Source organism: Schistocerca piceifrons, chromosome 1, assembly GCF_021461385.2.
Source record: "Schistocerca piceifrons isolate TAMUIC-IGC-003096 chromosome 1, iqSchPice1.1, whole genome shotgun sequence".
NCBI classification, from domain to species: domain Eukaryota; kingdom Metazoa; phylum Arthropoda; class Insecta; order Orthoptera; family Acrididae; genus Schistocerca; species Schistocerca piceifrons.
Genome location: NC_060138.1, coordinates 614,671,610 through 614,695,835, shown reverse-complemented (window position 1 = coordinate 614,695,835; position 24,226 = coordinate 614,671,610).

Sequence of the window (24,226 nt, the reverse complement as noted above, 5' to 3'; positions counted from 1 at the left end):
TGGTTGTTGCTTCTGTTGTCATTTGCTTGGCTCTGGTTTCGAGTGGATTTACGTTCGGTGTTCGTTGTTGTGGTTTCCACAAGCCTCCATTGTTTATCTCTTCCTTGTTGTTTCGCTCATAGTCGGTCGTGATCGGTTGTTGTCAGTTGTTGGCTGTCGACCGACACGTCCTGTGTTTACCTGGTGGTGCGTGCTCCACCGCCGGCGGCTTCCCCACCTGGCGGCTCCGGTCCGCAGCCCAAGGCGTTCCCGCTGTTGGTTGTGGTTACTACATTAGGTTTAAGTAGTTCTAAGGTCTAGGGGACTGATGACGTCAGAAGTTAAGTCCCATAGTGCTTAGAGCCATTTGAAGGCAGGCGAGGCAGGACTTGAACGTGCGACCGTAGCGGTCGTGCGGTTCCAGACCTTTAGCGCCTAGAACCGCTCGTCCACTCCGGCCGGTGTGTGTTAGTTGTACCAGCTTACTCACACGAATGTTTTCTCTCCGACGTGTGCAAGCCAAGCTACACGTAAATGCATACAAACTGAGATTATTGCCCTAATCATGATTGCAGTCTATAAACATCCAGAGTTTATCTATGAAAGTTTACAGTTCGCGTGTGCCAAATAGTGCGCCAAAGAATGTCTTTCAATGCTAGATCAATGTTCAGCTTTCCAAATTGGAAATATCTCCGTCTCATTTAAAAAAAAAATGGTTCAAATGGCTCTGAGCACTACGGTCATCAGTCCCCTAGAACTTAGAACTACTTAAACCAAACTTACCTAAGGACATCACAGAACACCCAGTCATCACGAGGCAGATAAAATCCCTGACCCCGCCGGGAATCGAACCCGGGAACCGGGGAGCGGGAAGCGAGAACGCTACCCCACGACCACGAGCTGCGGACTGCGTCTCATTTGCACAGACATATTTCGCCCTGCATGATTTCTAAAGGAACTGCCACCGATATCTACTATGCTGGGCTTCGAACTTAAATCTTGAAATCCTGTGTATTCAGGGTTGCTCACCGGATTTCTAACATAATAAAACCTCTCCCAAGAGTTCCTCAGTGACCAGTAAGTCAGAAGATCCTCTAAACTGCAGTTACTCGTAAAGATACTCTACGCTCAAAGCAAAACCCAGGTGTTGATAGTGTAATCCCCCAAACGTAGGGGGTTCGAGGGCGAAATCGTTTTTAAGCACCACTGTTTCTGGACTGAAGTTTGTTACTACTTCTAACTAAACTTAGAAGGAATAGATATAATTTATCTTCGTATGTTCAACTCCCGCTAAACGTCGAGACGAAAGAGACTACACGGTGAAAAAGCAGCTTTTTGGTTTGAGAGGTTAGAGAGCCATAGTTTGGAGGATAAGCGTCTGAATAGCGACGCTAATGGTCGCTCAGGATTGGCTGACTGTGGTTTTGAACGTGTCTTAGAATTTCGACTTGGAACGCTGAAGCACTGAAGAGTACAAATTTAATCCCACGAGCGCGCAGCCCAGCTTAGAGAACTGTTGTGGCAGTTTCTATAGAATAACTGCAAGACGAATTGTTTGCAGTCGGGAAAACTGAAAAAGAGTGCTATAGCTGCAACTAGAAAATCTGAAAAGGGAAATGCAAAGGCTCAATCTAGATATAGTAGGGGTCAGTGAAGTGAAGTGTAAGAAAGACTAGGATTTCTGGTCAGATGAGTATCGGGTAATATCAACAGCAGCAGAAAATGGTATAACAGGTGTAGGATTCGTTATGAATAGGAAGGTAGGGCAAGGGTGTGTTACTGTGAACAGTTCAGTGACAGGGTTGTTCTAATCAGAATCGACAGCAGACCAACACCGACAACGATAGTTCAGGTATACATGCCGACGTCGCAAGCTGAAGATGAACAGATAGAGACAGTGTATGAGGATATTGAAAGGGTAATGCAGTATGTAAAGGGGGACGAAAATCGAATAGTCATGGGCTACTGGAATGCAGTTGTAGGGGAAGGAGTAGAAGAAAAGGTTACAGGAGAATATGGGCTTGGGACAAGGAATGAAAGAGGAGAAAGACTAATTGAGTTCTGTAACAAGTTTCAGCTAGTAATAGCGAATCACAAGAGGAGGAGCTATACTTGGAAAAGGCCGGGAGATACGGGAAGATTTCAATTAGATTAGGTCATGGTCAGACAGAGATTCCGAAATCAGATACTGGATTGTAAGGCGTACCCAGGAGCAGATATAGACTCAGATCACAATATAGTAGTGATGAAGAGTAGGCTGAAGTTCAAGGCATTAGTCAGGAAGAATCAATACGCAAAGCAGTGGGATACGGAAGTACTAAGGAATGACGAGATACGTTTGAAGTTCTCTAGCGCTATAGATACAGCAATAAGGAATATGCAGTAGGCAGAACAGTTGAAGAGGAATGGACATCTCTAAAAGGGGCCATCACAGAAGTTGGGAAGGAAAACATAGGTACAAAGAAGGCAGCTGCGAAGAAACCATGGCTAACAGAAGAAATACTTCAGTTGATTGATGAAAGGAAGAAGTACAAACATGTTCCGGGAAAATCAGGAGTACAGAAATACAAGTCCCTGAGGAATGAAATAAATAGGAAGTGCAGGGAAGCTAAGACGAAATGGCTGCAGGAAAAATGTGAAGACATCGAAAAAGATATGATTGTCGGAAGGACAGACTCAGCATACAGGAAAGTCAAAACAACCATTGGTGACATTAAAAGGAACGGTGGTAACATGAAGAGTGCAACGGGAATTCCACTGTTAAATGCAGAGGAGAGAGCAGATAGGTTGAAAGAATACATTGAAAGCTTCTATGAGGGTGAAAATTTGTCTGATGTGATAGAAGAAGAAACAGGAGTCGATTTAGAAGAGATAGGGGATCCAGTACTGGAATCGGAATTTAAAAGAGCTTTGGAGGGATAGATAACATTCCAGCAGAATTTCTAAAATCATTGGGGGAAGTGGCAACAAAACGACTATTCACGTTGGTGTGTAGAATATATGAGTCTGGCGACATACCACCTGACTTTCGGAAAAGGATCATCCACACAATTCCGAAGACGGTATGAGCTGACAAATGCGAGAATTATCGCACAATCAGCTTAACAGCTCATGCATCGAAGCTGCTTACAAGAATAATATACAGAAGAACGGAAAAGAAAATTGAGAATGCCCTAGGTGACGATGAGTTTGGCTTTAGGAAAAGTAAAGGGACGAGAGAGGCAATTCTGACGTTACGGCTAATAATGAAAGCAAGGCTAAAGAAAAATCAAGACACTTTCATAGGATTTGTCGACCTGGAAAAAGCGTTCGACAATATAAAATGGTGCAAGCTGTCCGAGATTCTGAAAAAAGTAGGGGTAAGCTATAGGGAGAGACGGGTCATATACAATATGTACAACAACCAAGAAGGAATAATAAGAGTGGACGATCAAGAACGAAGTGCTCGTATTAAGAAGGGTGTAAGACAAGGCTGTAGCCTTTCGCCCCTACTCTTCAATCTGTACATCGAGGAAGCAATGATGGAAATAAAAGAAAGGTTTAGGAATGGATTTGATGTACAAGGTGAAAGTATATCAATGAGACGATTCGCTGATGTCATTGCTATCCTGAGTGAAAGTGAAGAAGAATTAAATGATCTGCTGAACGGAATGAACAGTCTAATGAGTACACAGTATGGTTTTAGAGTAGATCGGAGAAAGACGAAGGTAATGAGAAGTAGTAGAAATGAGAACAGCGAGAAACTTAACATCAGGATTGATGGTCACGAAGTCAATGAAGTTAAGGAATTCTGCTATCTAGGCAGTAAAATAACCAATGACGGACGGAGCATGAGTCCTAGCGGCCATCACCAGCGTGAACCGTACTAGTCTTTCAGATCAGTTTACTAATTTGTAAATGTGCATTTAAATACATGCTAGCTGTCGATAACAAGAGTTTTAGTGAGTACCTTTTCATTGGCATACTGATTTCGTGAGGCACCAGACAGACCTAAGCGTTCACAATATATGTCGAGCAAGACTACTAGTGTAACATCACAAGTTTGCTATGGGATCTTTATTTCTCGCGGGGCTCCGTGGGGATCCGAGTCACGTCGTGCTGTGCGAGAGGGCCTGTTCCACGTCTGAAACTTCCACGTCCGCCTCCCTGTAAGTGTCAACCATCTGGCTCTAAAGACCGCCCCCATGCCCTTCTTAATGTGTACTCATGATCTCCGTTAAATTTATTGCTGTTTATTCTAATTTTAGCCGCTTCTTTTATAACAAAACTCTCGCATTTCTGAAATTCCCATTCTCCAGGCAGTTTTCTGCCACAGCCGACTTCTCAAGTTCTCTTTGTTCAATATGTCGTGAGTGCTCTATACAACGCTTAACAAGAGTGCGAACAGTTCGATGTCTATAAATGCTACCACATTCACATGGGACACTATACACGTCAGGATTTCGAAGGCCTATGTTGTTATCTTCGATTGGGGCCAGAACAGAGGTGTTTTAGTCATTCTATTTCTTTTCAGCGCGTGTCCTACATTGGTAGCCGTTGCTCCACTTTATGGAAGCAAATCATATGGCTTAATCTCATACATTAACCTACGAGCAGTCTTTCAACAGTCCAATATGAAAGCTGTTGGAATTGCTCCCTTGCTGTAACCATTTTTCTTGAACGTGCGCTTCAAAAGCTGAAATTCAGATTCCAGGCGGTCAGTATCAGCAGTAATATCATTATGTATCATGATGAAAATGATGATTCAGCTGTATGATAAATAATTATTTATGACCAACTAGTTACGTTGCGTGAGAGTCACCTCATTAGGAATAAATTTCATAACTTGGCTCAAGCTACGCCCTGTGCCCTTCAGTGTTCAGGACCGCCTTCTTGTGTACAGTGTGATGAAAGTTTTTGACATTCAAATGCGCGTCCGTTTGCGGCATCCGACGCCCCCCAACTTGCCTTCAGCGCATCCTTCTTTCAGGCATTCTGTCCAAGGTCCAGATGCTGCCATTGCATTTACATAAGAAGAACATCTTGCCAGCCCTGATGGCAGTGACCGAGACAGCTAGTGAAAGCTCGAATGTTTCATTCGAAGTGACGCTGTTTGGAATCTGATCAGATTTTACTGACTGCTAATAAACATATATTATACTGTCAATCTGAGCCCGTGGCTGTGTACAATATACAGATTGACTCTTACAGCGAAGATAACACAACCAGCCACATTTTACAAAGCTTTTTCTTTATTTCAATAGCGCCGTTACTGATTTCGAACCGGAAGGTTCATATTCCGACGGCTGGTTCACATTACGATACATTTTACATTAGCTATTGTAAAACGTGTCGTAACGTGAACTAGCAGTCTGAAGATGAAATTTCGGTTCGAAACTGGCAACGGCGCTATTTAAATAAATAAACAGCGTTGTAAAAAGTGCTTGGTTGCTGTTGTCTACTCTAAAGGGCGAACCTGTGTAATAACCTCAGGCAACCACAGCTAAGGAACTTATACATAATGTGGAGTACAATCAAACATTTAAAATCAGAGGTAGTGGAGTAACCTATATTAAATTGAAAGAAACTCTATTGCGAATTTGGAAGTTAATTCATTTTCACAATATGTACAGGATTTTGCTGAATCATGCCACTGTGAAGGACTCAAACGAAATAATATTTTTTTCGATAACAGAGTCCTGTAACATGAAGGCTAAGATGTCGTGCTACTTTTTCCGAGCTTGAAGGCAGCTTGCCAACAGAACTAGAACATATCGAAGGTTTAGTGAGCGCATTAACACACTAACAGAGCGCCAACCACAGCTCATATTTCACCCAATGGTTGCCTTGCTGCTCTTGTCCCGCTGATCCCTCGTTTAACGTACTGAAAGGGGTGGCCAGGAAAGGGGGTGGTTATCCACTGCAGATACGTTGCGAGATTACGAAGAAGACAGTTTTTCTACAGAGGTAGAAACTAATTTATATTTCTCTAAGATATATGCTACAAGTGCACAAAATTTATGATGAGCCTGCTAGTCAGGACGTCTTCTTTTTCCCATGATTTTCAGCACTCAGTGTACTCTTCACTGTATTCAGTATTGTTTCTGCGCATTGCTTTATTTTAAAGTTGATCTTGGAGAATATGATAAATTTTTTGCTTCACTATGACGAATACAGACGTGGCAACAGTTCGCCTTCGCCGGCAGCCGCAACGGAGCGTTGCCTAAGACGGTGCAGAGCAAGTCCTTTCATGTGTGTGTGTGCTTCTGGGTGAGTGGGAGTGCGTGTGTATCTGTGTCTCTGTGTCTCTCTGTCTCTGTCTGTCTCTCTCTCTCTCTCCCTGTCTCTGTCTGTCTGTCTGTCTCTCTCTCTCTCTCTCTCTCTCTCTCTCTCTCTCTCTCTCTCGGTGTGTGTGTGTGTGTGTGTGTGTGTGTGTGTGTGTGTGTGTGTGTGTGTGTGTGTGTATAAACAATCTCACATCTTAAGAGGAAAACAAATTTAATTTAAATAAATCTGCTGAGGGCCCATCTCTTAAGACTGAAACCAAAAAAAATTTTTAAAAGGCCAAACGCCTTACCTTAGAACAGTTCTTTAAGTTAGGTTGAAGTCCCAAACAATCTTACGCCCTAAGGGCAAAACAACCTTAATTTAAAAATTAGCTAGAAGCCCTACAAATACAAACAACAAGAAAAAAACAAAAGGCACTATACTCAGCGGCGCTGAGAATTTTCCGAAGGTCGGCCTGGAATGTAAACACTAACGCCTTCTTAGGTGAGACAGGCAGTCGGCCCAACCATTCTTGACCCGACGACAACCCAACCGACAGACAGCCAATGGATCCACCGACAACTTCCTCTCCACCTGACCAGCACACAACAGGGAGTTCAATGGAACTACGTAGAAGGTATTGGCGCCCAAAACCGATTATACACTGAGCTGTCAAACTACACAGTGTGCTGGACAGCGAAAACTCGATGAGGAAAATACACTGCCTGAATTTACATCAACGGCCAGGGCATGTAACCGAAACGTTAACGGCCACAAGGCAGAAGATTCCGCTGGTGCACTTCAATTCAAAATAACCAAATACAGTTAAACGCCACCGCAGGGTGGCTAAAACTTGCCAACTTGAAAACACACGTTGTTCCTCGAGGGAATGTCCCAACAGCCGACAACGAAATCCAAATGACACAATGTTAACAGTAGTGACTTGCTGGTAGATTAAGTCAAACTCAACTATCGTGTCCAGGATCGGAGAGCCAAGGACCTTGTAGCAATGGGAACAGTCCCTCATTCTGCGACCGCGCGTGGACCCCGCCAACGTCGCCATCAAGACACGCGCCACGGAGACTTGCTCGCAGCTCCACGCCAACCGACCAACTACCTAGGCCCGGAAACGGTGAAAGGACCAAATATACGTCGGCCGACGAGACGACCAACCGAACGACCAACCGACGGCCGTCCCGCTCCAATCTTCCTCCGTCGGACAGATCAGGTGTGTCGCCAGCGGTCGGCGAGCAATGGTTGTCAGCGCCTCACCGGCGCTCCGTCCCCGACTTCACTGCTGTTGCGTCCCGACTGCACTGCTGGTCCGTCCCGAACTGTCTGCCAGTCACAGGACGACCCGGAAATACTATCGGTCGCTCCAGAGATGGTACGACAGGGCAGTTATCGATACGCACTGCTGCTGCCGCTCACGGGCAAGTAACGCAGGAAGTTAGTGACACGCCAGTAAGTGCAATAAGAAAACGAGGCGGCAGTACCGTAACAGAAGATGACAATGAATAAATTGCATGAACACGAGCCGTGCACGGCTCACGCCTATATAAGACAAGTGTCTGGCAAAGTAGTTAGATTGGTTACTCCTGCTACAATGGCAGGTTATGTAGATTTAAGTGAGTTTGAACATGGTATCATAGTCGGCGCACGAGCAATGGGACACAGCATCTCCGATGTAGCAATGAAGTGGCGGTTTTCTCTGACGGCCTTTTCACGAGTGTACCGCGAATATCAGGAATCCGGTAAAACATCAAATATCCGACATCGCTGCGGCCGGAAAAAGATCCTGCAAGAAATGGACCAGAAGAGAATCGTTCAACGTCACAGAAGTGCAACCTTTCCGAAAATTGCTGCAGATTTCAGTACTAGGTCTTCAACAAGTGTCAGCATGCCAACCATTCAACGAATCATTATCGATATGGGCTTTCGGAACCGAAGGCTAATTCGTGTACTCCCGATGATTGCACGACACAAAACTTTACACCTCGCCTCGGCCCGTCAAAACACACATTGGACTGTTGATGACTGGAAACTTGTTACCTGGCCGGACGAGTCTCGTTTCAAATTGTATCGAGCGGATGGGCGTGTACGGCTCATGTATCCATGTACCGTGTTCGTGGACCAGTTCAAGCTGGTGGAAGCTTTGTAATGGTGTGGGGCGTGCGCATTTGGAGTGATATGGCACCCCTGATACGTCTAGATACGACTGTGACAGGTAACACGTGTGTAAGCATTCTGTCTGATCACTTGCATAAATTCTTATTCGGGTCCAGGAACACTCTTCTGATTTTAAACACGCTGGCGATCAGACGCCCCAGATATGGATTTTATTGAGCATATCAGGAATGCCGTGTGACGTGCTGTTCAAAAGAGATCTCCACCCCCTCGTACTCTTTCGGATCTTTGCACAGCGCTGCAGGATTCATGGCGTCAATATCCTCCAATAGTACTTCAAACATTAGTAGAATCCATGTCAGGTTGTGCTGCGACACTTCTCTATGCCGGTGGGGGTCCTAAACGTTATTAGGTAGGTGTACCAGTTTCTTTGGCTCTTCGGTGTAGATTGCACAAGAGAAAAATACAGAAATATGCCTTCAAATTGCGGCCTATTCTTTCAAAAAAGAAGACTTTCTTCCAGGGCTCCAGGGTCCAGGATCGGCTCCAGGTTTTCCTTTCACGGGCATTTGCATCGCTGATTTGTGATTTTCTACTTACAGCTTGCACTGATATGCCCAGCTCATGGAGCTCCTTTTGTGTTGTTTTTGTGCTCTGATGATAGGTTCGCGAGTACGACATTAAGTTCCGCAGTGATTTCGCATCCATTGTCTTCCTATTTTTCGTCACAACTCTCTACAATCACAGCCCGAAACCGCGCGGAGTGGTCGCGCGGTTATAGGCGCCATGTCACGAATCTCGCGGCCCCTGCCATCGGAGGTTGGAGCCCTTCCTCGGACATGGGTGTATATGTTGTCCTTAGCTCAAGTTATTCTGTTAGTTTAAGTAGTCTGTAAGTCTAGGAACCGATGACCTTAGCAGTTTGGTCCGTTAGGAATTCACACACATTTCAATACCTTCCGTCACATACACCCGTCCACATTGTGACTCAGCAGGTGATGTTTTTCCGCATCCTCTGCATGATGTACAAATCTTCGATATGTTGTCTCCTGGAAATGCCATATATTTCGAACACCTTGATTGCAGAAGCGGCCGGCCACTGTGGCCGAGCGGTTCCTGGCGCTTCAGACCGAAACCAATCGGCTCTACGGTCCCAGGCTCGAATCCTGCCTCGGGCAAGGATGTGTGTGTCCTTAGGTTAGTTAGGTTTAAGTAGTTCTAAATCTAGGGGACTGATGACCTCGGAAGTTAAGTCCCATAGTGCTCAGAACCATTTCAACTATTTTTGACTGCAGAAGCACCCATCATACGAGCAACAACATTTGCCCACGTTCGAACTCACTTAGCTCCGACATAACGCTTTCACAGCTACACAAAACGGTGTTACTGATCACGTCTGACACTTCCATACGCCGTTCGTGATCAACAGCTCAACCTTCAGGTTTCGCTAGCATCTTCATTAACGTTCAAGCATATATTTCTCTCTGTTTTTCCGTATTTTAGTCCAGTCCCTTTCATCTAAAGGTTGAAGAAAGTACAGATTTTATCTGAGATATGAATGATAAAACTACTGACACCAACATAAAGAGGAGTATACAGACACAGTTCTGAGCCTTTTATGGAGTGGCAGGTGTTACATATATCAAGAAACATTACAATTACGGTTGCGACTGAGGCAAAGGTTTGACATTAAGAGTTAAACCTCTTACCGCCATAACGTGACATTATTGGCGATAACTCAAATGGTGAAAAAAACTCCGAAAGGTATCGTTCATCACTAACAAAATTAACACTGTAGTAAAAATGTAAGAGTAGTTCATTTATCAGGTGTAAGACGCCGAGGGTGAAAGATAAATCTAAACGGGAGAAGTGTGCACGTTGACTGATTAATCTTCCATGTATCAAGTAAAACAACCGCCAACGTGTTGACTTTGTGATACTCTATACGTACACTCATTAATGTTTCTTTCTGTAGCGGGAGAACTGATCTTCGGCCATCAAAGCCGGCACTGAAACGACATGCACGTAAATTCCAAAATATGTCCTTATACGCTATACATAGTAAACTGGTCTTTAACTACTCTGTCAAAGTGAGTTTCTGCCGTTAAAGGTAAAACTTCGTCAAAACATGTGCATAACTCCTTCCGCCGCTATTTTCTTTGCGAAACAGCTCCGGAGGAAGAAAGCTGTAACGGATGAGAGATACGATCTCCTTTGTGCTGTAGGAAAGTTCCGCTCCCCTGTATATTTGCCCTTTCGCCACTTACGGATACAAATGACATAAACAGCTGAAGCTATAAAAGAGAACACAGAAGTTTTACCATATCATGTGTTTACATTTTCAGTCAAAAGACCGAAATTTAGTGCTGTACTTCGACGGGAAATGTTAAGCTCATATGTGTTGTCTCTGGCAGCAGTTTTCGAAACCGTACTGAATAAGAATATTGTTACACAAAAATTTCGTGTTCTACCAGAGTATGAGTAACAGATTTTTATTTGAACTGCGAAAGTCGACGATAAATGAGGAAAATTTTTAATTTCTCTCATCAATGACAGTACCGGTGGATCATGGAAAGAAACGGAAATCATTATTAAAAATCGATTCAAGCAAATTTTGCTGCCTAGACCATTCAAAACTTCATGTTGACTTGACAATTATGACAACAAGTAATGCGTCTTTGTAGGAACTAAGAAAGTACGCTCAGAGGACAAGTCATGGGATAGCGATATATATATATAAAGATGGCAATGGTATGGGAGTGGTGGTTGGAGCTAGACGCATGGGACATTTCATTTGGGAAATCGTTATGGAATTCAATATTCCGAGAGTTTCGCTAGAATACAAAATTTCAGCCATTATCTCTCATCAGGGACAACACAGTGATGGACGGCCTTCATTTAACGACAGAGAGCAGCGGCGTATGTCTAAAATTCTCACTGTTCACAAACAAGCAACACCGTAAAAATTAACTGAATGTGGGACGTTCATCGAACGTATCCGTTAGTACAGTAAGGTGGAATTTGGCGTTAGTGGACTATGGCTGCAGATGACCGAGACAAGTTCCTTTGCTAACAGCACGACATCACTTGCAGCGCAATTCTTCGACACGTGACAATATTGGTGCGATGCCACACGACATTTACTGTGTCCTAACCAATTTTTTTTTTTTTCAGAATCTGTTAGACGAGACGAAGAAAGTCTTGATACCGTGATGCGATTGATCTGCTTCCAATCTAGCCGCCTATATGCAAATTCACATGGCCAGTCAAAGAAACAGTCTTAATTATTTTCTCCTGATTTACGGAGTCAGAGTACAATATCTTGAACTCATTTGTATGCACGCCAGCATTGGCGATTCAAACATTTAATACTGACACACGGTCTTGCATCATCCTATTAATGAATGGCCATGGAAACCAGCTATGTCGAGCGTTTCATTTCTTTGTTTTGCTCTGTTTATTTCAAACTTTCGTCGTTACAAGAAAATTTACTTTCTCAAATCAACTTAAAGAAATGTTTTATTATCAGACAAACCAGATAGCGAGAGAAAATTTTTATTATAAATGCCGAGACCGAGACAGGACGTGTAAAATTGTAATTGTTTTCTTTTGTTTCATGGAATTCCGCCTCACCGGTGTGAGACGAAAGCAATGTCATTCTGAAACTGAAGAAAAAAAGAAAATTGGACTCACATGTGTAAATCAATTTTAAATGAGCAACCTATTGTGGAAGACTACACGACAACATGGCGATTTCAGATACAGATTTTTGGAAAGGCAAGCTTTCTGCTTCTGCACGTACAATTTTGTATTATCAGAACATTCGTCCACAACCGTTTGATAAATGTAAATTTGCCTTGACTGAATTCAGCTGTATGTATAAAAGATTCATGAGCTATGTATCACAATAGGTCGCTCTTTGCTTAACTTATGTACAATGGCGAACGTTCAGTTTCGTAGCATGAGATCTGAAGGAAATTGCTTATGCTAGCCACTAATTATTCACAGCTTAATTCTGTATAATTCGAATCTTAGCTTTTACAAAAATTTTCAGAGTTATTTCGTAAAATGGATTTACTATGGTGAAAACAGGAAAAGTGAACAAAATGACTTTACTCGTAACAATTATGTTCAAATCAACGCTGAATAATGCGAACCTGACACGATGGATGTAGAAAATTCTCATGTTTTCCGAGCCCGAACAAGAATAGAGCTCTGAAACGAAGGAACATACTTTACCTGAATATTTTGTGAGTGAAGACGATATTCAACCAGTAAATATAGATTTTGAACTTGATGATGTTTCACGTAAAGCAGAAGTTCCAATGGGCAATGCTTCACGTGAATCTGATTTGCAAACTAATAATCCACCTACTGATCCGATTGCGAAAACTAAATGTACTGTCAACTAAAGAACAAGACTAAACAATGCGATTTCAAGACTTTTCAAACAGAACAGAAAAAGGAATCCAACGAATTAGTGACCTTAAGTACTAACTTTAATGCCTTGTCTTTACAGTACAGCACTTCAGCAAGTGACGTATGAACGTATGAGTGTTGAAAACAGCTTATCGTGATATTCCAACAGTCATATCAGGTTTGAAGAGGAACAAAAACAAATGCTTGGTACCGCAAAAGAATTAGAAAATAAAGTTAATACTATCGTCGATGATCAGAGAGTGAAAGTGGAAAAAGAGTTTAAAGATCAGTGCATAGTCACTGTTGACGACAATTCGCAGTGGCTGACAAGGTAAGTAATAAATTAAACTCCGAAGTCGGATGTTTTGTGAGTGAAACGGCCGATGTCTCCGTGTGTAACTGTGATTATTCTGGTGGATCTACTAAACCAGAGTTCGAATAGACTAAGTAAACCGTAAATAAAAATTTACCAGAATCGCGTGGTCAGATGACAACACAGATTTCTAGCATGCAACAAGAAATACCTGCAATCAATGGTTTAATTCAAGGCACAGCACTGACTGCAAACCAAACATATATTGAAAGTGCTAATCCTACTGTTTTCCCTACACCATACGGAAATGCTGTGATTTCTGCTGTTTTGATACCGAGCAATGTACCGTTCGAAATACAGGCAACCTCTACGTTGCACAATGCCTTGCTTAAAGAGAGCATACTCAAACACAGACAATACCAGTTTCATATCACAGAAAAATAATTACTCCAAACTTAGTTGTATTCACTAAGTCCTTCAGAAGTGTGTTACCGTCACCCAGGTCGGAGCACTAAAAGATCGCTTCACGACAGATATATACAAAGAAATGGAGCCCTATGGGTGGCACAAACGGCTGAGTATTGTCATACGTATGAACAACTTGTTGGGATAGCCGCGTTTGCTCAGGGAGTGGATATGAGAAATTGACTTAGTTGCAACAGAAGGATAAATTTTAAATAACAAGAGGTAAAAACATTTTATTGCAACGTACTTTAATTACAGTGACAATAACTGTGAAAGTATAAGAGACTAATTTTTTTATCGAAAAAATATTCTCACTATTTACAATACTTGTTTATAAACAAAATTTTTCATTTTGTTATCCGGGCTGTATATGTAAGCATTTTTCCAGTCTCCAGCTCGAGACAAAGCTACGTATAGGTGACTGTGAGAGAAGTAGGAGTCTTTGTGGTCGATGCCACGATATTTTAAAGCTTGTCCTTGTGCCTTGTTAATTGTAAAACTGTAGGCTAATTTAATTAGAAATTGCAGTCTTTTAAATTAGAATGACACTTCACTAAAGTTCAATGGTATTCTGGCGATATATAGTGTGTGTCCTCTGTACTTTCCACTCTTAAGTTCAGCTTCGATGATGTTATTCGATAGATGTTTGACGATCATCCTAGTTCTTTTACATAGTTTTGCTGAGATTTCTGAGTAGTATGATCGGAGATCAGATTTTAAGTCTGAGGCAGTGTAATGGCTGCCCCTAGTACTTGCAAAGAGTTGCAAAATTCTGTAGGGAAGTTCATACTTCCATCAACGTTTACATCGTGTCGATCAATTTGTATATCTCTTCACAGGGCATTTTCATTTGAATATTACAGTTGATATCGTCGACAATATTATTTTTAGTTGACAAAATTTGCCTTTGTAATATCCAGTCCAGATTGGTATAATAGTGAACAATATTTGCATAAACTTGGTCAATGAGTTCGTTTCAGTAGTAACTATGTTGCAGAAATCACTGTTGAGTTTAATGACGTCGGTCGTCTGGTCAGTTTCGATAGTTCATCTCTCATATTTTTTGTTAGTCGTAGAGATGTTGCCAGAGGTGTGATTTTTTTTTTCATCAAGCGTTGACCTCGACTACTGGTGTTGACTTGGGGATAACTGATGTTGTTGGTCTAAAATCTCCTGAGAGTGTGAGTATAGCTCTTCCCATCACTTTAGAGATGATGATAATGATGTTTGGTTTGTGGGGGGCACTCATCTGCCCGGTTATGAGCGCCCACACAAATTCACAACCTTTGTTCAGTCCAGTCTCGCCATTTTCATAAATGATGTCACTTCAGACACTCCTCGCAGATCTTGTAACTTCCTGTCCATGGCTTTTAGTGATTTTTTATGTGCCATTGCGCACCAGTCCCAAAGGATATTTTTAACTTGGGTTAGAATTTCACTCTATCCAGATCTTCTTGAGATTTTACATACCGGGATTAGTTCTCTGGCTACATTCAACAGTGGCTGTAGGAAGGAATGCACACTTCTTCCATCAGTGTGACTACATTTCCAGATGATGCCAGTGCAAGTACCGTGTGTTAATTAACACGTATTTTCGAGAGTGATTTATTTATTAGAAACGTCCAAGTAAATAATTCCGCCAATGTTGTTGTCGATCGGTCAGGAGTGGTTTGTTTTGAGCAATGTATTGAAGTAGTTTATTGATGATGTAGCTTTCATCCTTTGTAATTTCGATGTTTAGCACTCTGGTAGCACCTTTTCTTGGTGCTTTCCTCCCAAGTTGTACTAAGGTCTGGTTGTTTATTGCTAAACATTTATCTTCTAGGTGAATGAGTGTTTAATTGAAGACGTCAACTCGCCGTTTTTTCACATGGTCAGTTCAGGATGAACTCGTTGGATTTGGCACAGTATGTCATGGCCTATTCTCTATTTGTAGGAGCTCCATAGCTGTTTTGGATTCGATGGGTTGCATGTTGTTAGAATTATAGTGAACAGTGCTCCCATTCATTCAGCTGAGGCTGTGAGTGAGGCTCTTGCATGTTAATTACCAGTAGCTGTCGTCCTAAGCGCTGGCATGCTTTTTCATATGTCAGGCATAGGTAACCGTCAACAGTCTTCAGATGTGGTAAACTGGTTGGTTCCCGTATTTCATGCAGCAACATCCTGAGATAGAAGCATTCGGCTATGTTCGGATGTACGGTGTATACTCGGCCTATACTCCTTCTACTGGAACTCCTTGTTTTCATCATTGAGTTTTTTCTTGGTGTATTCCGTGTATAATAGGTAGGGACGTCGAGACATGGTAATGTTTTCGTCAATGGATCCGTTTGGCACAGTTGGTAAAAAGCTGTCAATGTTATGTTCTGAGGTTGTTCGCTGACATTTTTTCCGGCGGTGTCATTTGTGAAGTAAACTCTCCGTGCATTCTCCAAATGTACTGCTAGATGTTGCGGGGTTGGTTCGCGTTCGTGTATGGGAAAACCGAAAATCTGCTTCGCTACTTCGTTGCTGTTGATATATCTTCCCATTTGGTACGTGAGGATCTCGTCGTTTCTGTTTAGTTGTTCGCTGTCTGTGACTCTTTGAAATACTGCCATGTCACTGTCCTTGTTCACATACTTGCAGATTTTTTTATGGATTTCACTGACTTGCAGTATTCTACGTTCACGTGTGCCTGGAACATATTGAAGACTACTTTGTTCTATCATACTACCCCTTGATAATCTATTTCCAGTTCTCCGTTGCCTCTTATTCGTACTTTTGCTGTGAAGCCACCGTTTATGGGTGATCGTCTTCTGTATTCACGACAGCCATCAACTTCGGTTTGTGTGTCAATGATAGACCACGCGGGAAACACGAACGTAGATTTAATACACCGCAGACAGACGAAGTCTCCATTGTAATAGTGGACAATGAAAACCCAAGCCGTGACATAATTGTACAAGGAAGCAGAGAAAGACTACAATGCATTTTGGGTACCTTTTTGTACATTTTCCATCACTCACACATGGTGAATTTGGGTTTAATGGCCCTCATAGTCCGTGAATCATGTTTCTCAATACTATGTCGTACAGTTCCGGATCTTCTTGAGGACTGGGAAATTCAGCTTGAATGATTTTGAGAAGTCGATGCGATGAATTCTGTAGCGTACGCACATGGGACTATATGAATGAGGCAGTCCTCGTTATGCCATTAGATTATGCCAAACTAGCATCTAACGGTTCCAAAAGTGTGATAATTTGCGATGACTTCAATATCTCTGGCTATTATGTAGTGTCAATGCACGGGTCTTATCCGTATGTTAATTGTTCTAACATTTCTGGCCAAGAAGAGTTACACTTTAATATTATGAAGAGACCAGGTCGTCCACATCTTCTTACGTAGGTTATGGCATCTTGAGTGTATTCATGCATGTTTCTCGGACATCCTAAGTATGATGCGGCTAAGATTACCATTGTTCCAATGTCGCCAATGTTTCCGTCATTTGTGATTGCGCCTCGAAGGTGAAAGTATTCTTCCGTGTGTAGTTTCATCTTATTCGATCTTCTGTAAAGCATCCATATCGCTTCTGTTCTTGCATACATATCTACCAGGTGTAGCTGGAATAAACAGCGAGTGTTGAGAAAGTGTATGTATCACTGTCTCTGATAGTTAAGTGGTAAGCACAGAACTCCTTGGAAGTGACTTTTTTGTTTGTTACTGCGCCTTTCTCAGCTTGGATTTGTTTCACATTAAAATGATATCTGTCCTCTCAGTGCAGATATATTAATGGTTACTGGAAGGCATCATATGAACGGTGTGTCGCTGTAGTGCATTATAGTCCTTCTCTTCTTCGCTGTACCATTATGTCACGGCTTGTGCTTTATTTGTCCACTATTACGATGGCGACTTCTATCTGGGGTGCATTAAATCTACGTTCGTGTTATCCGTGTGGTCTTTCATAGGCTCGAATTAGAACTTTATAGTTACCATAAATCATTCCGTCTAGTGTTGTTTTGAATATGTGGAACAAGTGACTGAAATCGGGAGATCCTCTGTGCATCTCGGACCACTTCTCGAATCAATTCATTGATATTTGTGGGTCGTTGATCAATTTCTGGTTCTTCAATTCCAATGAAACATACTTGCAGAAATTTCTGGTCTTCGTCGGTTAGCGGTAGTAATGATCCCATGTTGTGATAGTACTTTTATGGAAAAAACATTATCGATTCCTCCCCTGTTAGCGTTGATCGAAGTCACACCGAACGAAGTCATTTGGAAGTAAGCGTCTTACGCTTTTAGATTTCGGAGAAAGTGTTTTGATTCTGGAGTTTCCTTGGTAGTGTAATGCAAAAATTCCTGCAGAGGTGCTTCCCGTAGTGGAAATTGAGTTTCTCCATTCCGGTAACAAAATCCTGGTGTTTCTCTACTGAATTTTTTCGCGCTGCAAAATTGAAACTTGTTATCAATTTTATACAACTACCACGAGTTTGAGTTTGTTATATTATTTTGTCGGGTCGCAGTGAAATGCTTCATTTGTTAGGTTGTACTGATTACTTGTACGCGCTTCTCGTAGGGTGATATTTTCTTGGCTGGCTGGAGTTCCCAGTTTTTTTTTATAAAATTGTGCCGCAATTCGTGATTCTTCCATCAGTTCATTTCGTTGTTCTTCGGTCTCTCTGCTTCTCACTGTGCCAATTCTAGTTCATTGGGAAATTAAAAGTGATTCGTGCTCTTCGTCTGTTTCGTCGTTTTCACCAGTTTGATTCTGAACTGGCAAGATCTCCTCCTCTTTTACGTTTGGGAATTGTCTAAAATATAAACGAAAAAAATTTTTATTAACAGATACTCTAAGTACATTTTGCACACTTTATTTTCGGTTTATATTCAGTAAGTGAATAACTTTGACTACAGTCATTTCACTGTTTATTTTTATTTCCCCACTGCACTATTTTTTCGGCTCCACCCTTCGTCACTGATACGAAACTTATGTTCTAACCCACGGCGGATCTTGTTTTACATACCCTTACCAATTGGCAGCTTCACCAGTGTCGAATTCCCAGACCGTATCAAAAAGGCTTCGAATCTTCCTGGCAGATTAAAACTGTGTGCCCGACCGAGACTCGAACTCGGGACCTTTGCCTTTCGCGGGCAAGTGCTCTACCAACTGAGCTACCGAAGCACGACTCACGCCCGGTACTCACAGCTTTACTTCTGCCAGTACCTCGTCTCCTACCTTCCAAACTTTACAGAAGCTGTAAAGTTTGGAAGGTAGGAGACGAGGTACTGGCAGAAGTAAAGCTGTGAGTACCGGGCGTGAGTCGTGCTTCGGTAGCTCAGTTGGTAGAGCACTTGCCCGCGAAAGGCAAAGGTCCCGAGTTCGAGTCTCGGTCGGGCACACAGTTCTAATCTGCCAGGAAGTTTCGTATCAGCGCACACTCCGCTGCAGAGTGAAAATCTCATTCAGGCTTCGAATCGTCCACAATGTTCCAGAACGTTCCGCAACATTCGAGAGAGTTCTGGAAAGTTCCACAATTATCTTGGATTTTCCCGAACATTCTCTAATCTTCTCGAATATTCCACACTATTCCCGAACATTCCAGAACGTAATGAATCATTATGGAATATTCTGAAATGTTGTGGAATGCTCTAGAATACTCTCGAATGTTCTAGATGTTCTCGAATACTCAATAATGTTTTGTTATGATGTAGAAATTTCAAGAGGGCGTAACTTTCCAGCTCTTGCATCCTCAGATGCACTCCTTCAAGTGAAAACGGGAACTTTGTTCGTGGATGGGGGATATAGGGCTACCATGCCATATAACTTCCTCCATATCGAACTGGGTCGCGTTTCTGAGTCTTAGAGGCACGAACATTGTGCACTTTTAAAAGATATATTGATTAAAAGGAGCTTTTTCGTCAAAATATTGGTCTCGTAGTTATCAGCAGAAACTTAGAAAACTGGTTTTCAGCCCAGAACAGTTCAATTCTAGACAAGGCAGTCTCTGCCATTTCTTCGAAAAGTACTTAAAACACGTTACTGAGATGAGCTACTGTCGCACAGAGATGAGCTGAGTATTTTGAAGGCAAAATTGCCATTAGATATTCTTGAAACGTCAATGCAGATACATGAAGACAGCCTAAAATACTTTATGTCTGTTTTAGATTCATCTGACCCTTTACATGGGAAAGCTAATAAGAACAACAATAATGGCAATGACACTGCGCCGCCTCCGAGGCAGCTGCGCGCAACAGTACCGAAACGGCGAATGGCATGGCTTTCACGATTCGCCTTGACATTACAGTCGACGTCTTTCGGGTATGACACGAGGTGATCTGCTCACCGCCCGCCAGATATGAACAGGAATAAGAATAATAATAGTTGGAGCTAAGATAATAACAGCCGGTATCATTTCAGTTCCAGGGAAATGACGGTTGACACAATCACAGGAAGTCATAAGCACGCACACAACGCAAACCGGGGCCATACAAATGAAAATAGCACTTAACCACATCATAATCAGATATCACCTGATGCGCCTGACAACGGCAGGGCCAATCAAGATCGTTCCGTGAATATCATGGAAGTCACGTATGAACCGCCACCAGCTGTTCGTGATGAAGGTTCAGCAAATTGGATTCGACCACATTAAGTTCTCCGATGTTGGCCATATCACAAGGTGGGGGCAACGTTGACAGTCACGTGAACATATGGCAGTATAATAAAGGTAATGATATTAGAGAAGAACTGTCTAATGATCAGCATACTGCTTCGAAAGAAATTAAAAGTATGGTACAAGCACCAATAAATGATACTGCAGGAACAATCCCTACCACGATTATTCCAGATCCTGGTGCCTCTGTGAATGTCACGTTACAAAAATTATTTAATAAGTTTAAGGAAGTAAACAATGTACCAATGTACCTCGAACAGAACTGTTGTATTTTAGGAGCTTTTGGTGCAAGGTCGTAGCCTGTCAAATGGGATATTCAAGCAAAAGTTTAATCGGGACTGAAACGATTTTGTACCCATTTCTAACTGTAAATAATCATTTATAGTGGACTGTCTGTTACGTATTAAGTTTTTAAGGGACAAGAATGCAACGATAGACTTCTACCTAGGTAAGTTCTACTTGTGCATCGAGAGTGAACAAGTTGAATTTTACTTAGTACGAACTCCAGTTAAACCTGATAAATACTGTCATGGAATAACGGTCAGAATTTCTAAAGACTAAGTGTGTTCATGTTGATGAAACCTGCTATAGTAAGAATAATACAGGTTACACTATTATGCTTGATGCTGTACTTAAATCCCCACATCTTGATGACCAACAGTGACAACAGTTGAAAGAATTGCTACTGACTCATTTACATGTATTCCACGAAAACCGTGGAGTGATAAATACTTATGTACATCAAATGGACGTAGCATCACATGTCACTTTCTGTAGTAAGTCATATGCTATCCCCTGGTCGAAACGTGAGACTGAATTTCGCGAGATTGAGAGGATGTTAAAATGGAATACTATCGAGCCTTCACACATTCTGTAGTGTAGTCCTATATTACCTGTGATGAAATATAACGGAGGTGCACTTGCAATTAAGGACATTATTGTACCAATATGTACACAACTTGAGCATTTGGAGGAGCAATTACAAAACTTTCATGGTGTACACTTCTTACCTAGCATCGATCTGAGATCATCCAACTGGCAGAATTCCATTAACCGTAGAGACTAGGAAATTCAGAGCCTTTAATCATGCTGTTAGGAGCTATCAGTTATACGTTCTGCAGTCAGTTTAAATGTGAGCTTAGGTGTTTATTACAGCACTAGATACTGCACTGGGACGTGATTTCGTAGATAGGATAACGTTATACGTCGATGACGTTTTAACTACTACTGCCACATGGAAAGAACACTTAGATTTATTAGACAGAATTTTATCCAAATTTTCACAGAATTAAGTGACAGCTAATCTACAAAAGTAGAAGTTTGGTGAGGAGAAAGTTAAGTTTCTAGGTCATATTATTTCCGCATCAGGTATTCCGACAAAATAAGTGTAATCAAGAATTTTCTTGCACAATGCACTAAACGACAAATCAAAGCATTCATTGGTTTATGTTTTTTTCATTCACTACTGGAAAGCCCATCGCTCTTGGGAGTACTAAACAAGAACACAGTGTGGTTTTGGTCAAATAGTTATAAAACAGATTGTGATGCTATTAAATATCGACTTCTGAATTCCGATATCCTCGGTCACCCTGACATGAGGTTAGACTTTTGCACTGCTACTGATGCATTCTTTACAGAAATCGGAGTTTCCCTGGTTCTGATGCCAGAGAGAAATGGTAAAGTTGAGATTGACATGATCAGTTTAGCAAGTAATACTTTGAGTCCGAACGTGGATGTTCAGCTACCGAAGTTAAAGCTCTAGCTACCATTTGATCTTGTAAGAAACATAATCATCGCATTTACGGTATACATATCAAAGAGCTTTACTGCACCCTAGAATTGTTAAAGGGAAAGCATTTCTTCAGGAATATGACTTGGACCTAATGAATATACAGGGTAACGACAATTTCATCACTGACGCTTTATTACTTCTGCTGCAAGGAGTAACTGAACTTTCTCATCTCACTGAACAAATCACACACTACAGAATACTTTTGATGAAAGCCAGCCATATGGAGTGACCACGCGGCTAGAGGCGTCCTGTCACGAACTGCGCGGTCACTCCCGCCGGAGCTTCGAGTCCTTCCCTGGGCATGGGTGTGTGGGTTTTGTTCTTAGCATCAATTAGTTTAAGTTACTTTAAGTAGTGTGTAAATCTAAGAATTGATGACCTCAGCAGTTTGGTCCCTTAGGAATTCACATACATGTGAACATATTAATGATGAAAGACACAATCTGCACTCAGTATTAACATGTGATGACATGGCAACATTGTAGGATTCACATCCAATGTAGCATAAGGTAAGAATACTTCTACCAGACAACCCGTCTGAGAGAATTTAGCAACATAGCAAAATTCACAATGACGTGTTGTTCTTCAGAGGCAATGTCAGAAGTGATGAGGTGGATATGTATCCATAGTACATGTACTGAATCTTTGGTTTGATGTATTCACAGTGTTTAGGGTCACTACAGTGCTAATAAATGCTTGAGAAAATTGAGTTTACACTCTAATTTTTCAAATATGCGCAGTTACAGTGACCAGCTTTTAAAAATATGCTCACGTGCCCAAACGCTAAGCCCACTAACAAATGCTGTAACACTAAACTGCACCCAATCGTACAAACACAACTGATGCGGTAAAATTTGTTGATACAGCTGGGCCAGTGTCGACTGCACGACGTGGTGTCTAATATATACTAGCTTTTACTGCTTTTTCTCTAAATATGATGAAGTACGTGCTTTGAAGTCAACAGCAGCATCTGCTATAATAAGAGGGATTCACAAACAGTACATTCCCACAGCTGGCAAACCTGTTGCATTGTTTGAAGATAACGTATCGAACTTTACACTCAAAAAATGGAAAAAGACAATGACATTAAGCATGTTTTGAATCCCACTCTCATCCGCAAATTAATCGTGTCGATGTATGTTTAGGGAAATAGTTGTTAATGTTGCTGAGCAACAGTAGTACAATAATTAGTCATTTGACTCTAATGCTGTTGAATTTAATTACGACCCAGCTTTCGACATTCTATGCCAATTGAAACTTGCTTGATGTCCTACAATATATTTTAATGATCTAATCTCAATCACTTAGAAATGACATAAAATGCCAAAACACGGGTAGTAATAAAATAAACAACAATACAGTCAAATGTAGGTGTCTTTATTTAAAAATATTTTTAGGGAATTTAACCGATTTGTAAGGAGATGTACAAATACACAAATATCACGTTGAACCGTGCTCATTGAACTTTTCGACCAAATAGTATATAGCTTGACAATGTTCACCACACCCTACACACCGGCTAAATTACTGAGCAACAACTAAGAAGCAAACAAAAATGTTTTTGACGTATCTACAGAAATAAGAAATCACTCCACAACAAAGGTAAGTGACACACTAAACGCACTGACAAAACAAAAAAAAAGAAAATATAGGATGAAAAGTAAGGACGAGTTCAAACACACACTCTTGGAGAATCTGTTTCGCTGAAATCACATCCGATATCTTCTGATCTGAGCAAAGGCAATACTAAATGGAAATTGCTTTACACCGGTCTATGTTTGACAGTTATAATACCTGAAAATTATTCCTTGGTTTTCCCAAGATCAGAGAAAATTAAAGGTTTATATGCCCACCAGGATCTGAAGAGGTATTTAAATTGTTAACCAACAAGTTTTCAAGCTAAGAATCATCATACAATATATCTATTTACAACCGGTAGATTATGAAATGTTATAACGGATTCAAGTTTTTTTACATGTGACTACGTACTACGAAATGTCATTAATGTTGGTATAATGAATATACTCAATTGAAGTATTACCTGTATGAAAGACTAGAGACTAGTTTCATGTCCAAACAACCATTCAGTATTTCCATTATCTTGTTTAGCAGGAAAAGTCATGCACGTATGTTCGGAGATAGCTGTTTCATTTTAACTTTTTGTTTGTGTTATCGAGACAGTAGTAGTGACTAGAAGCAAAATTTGCAAGTGAGAGTGATTTGTCGTTTTCT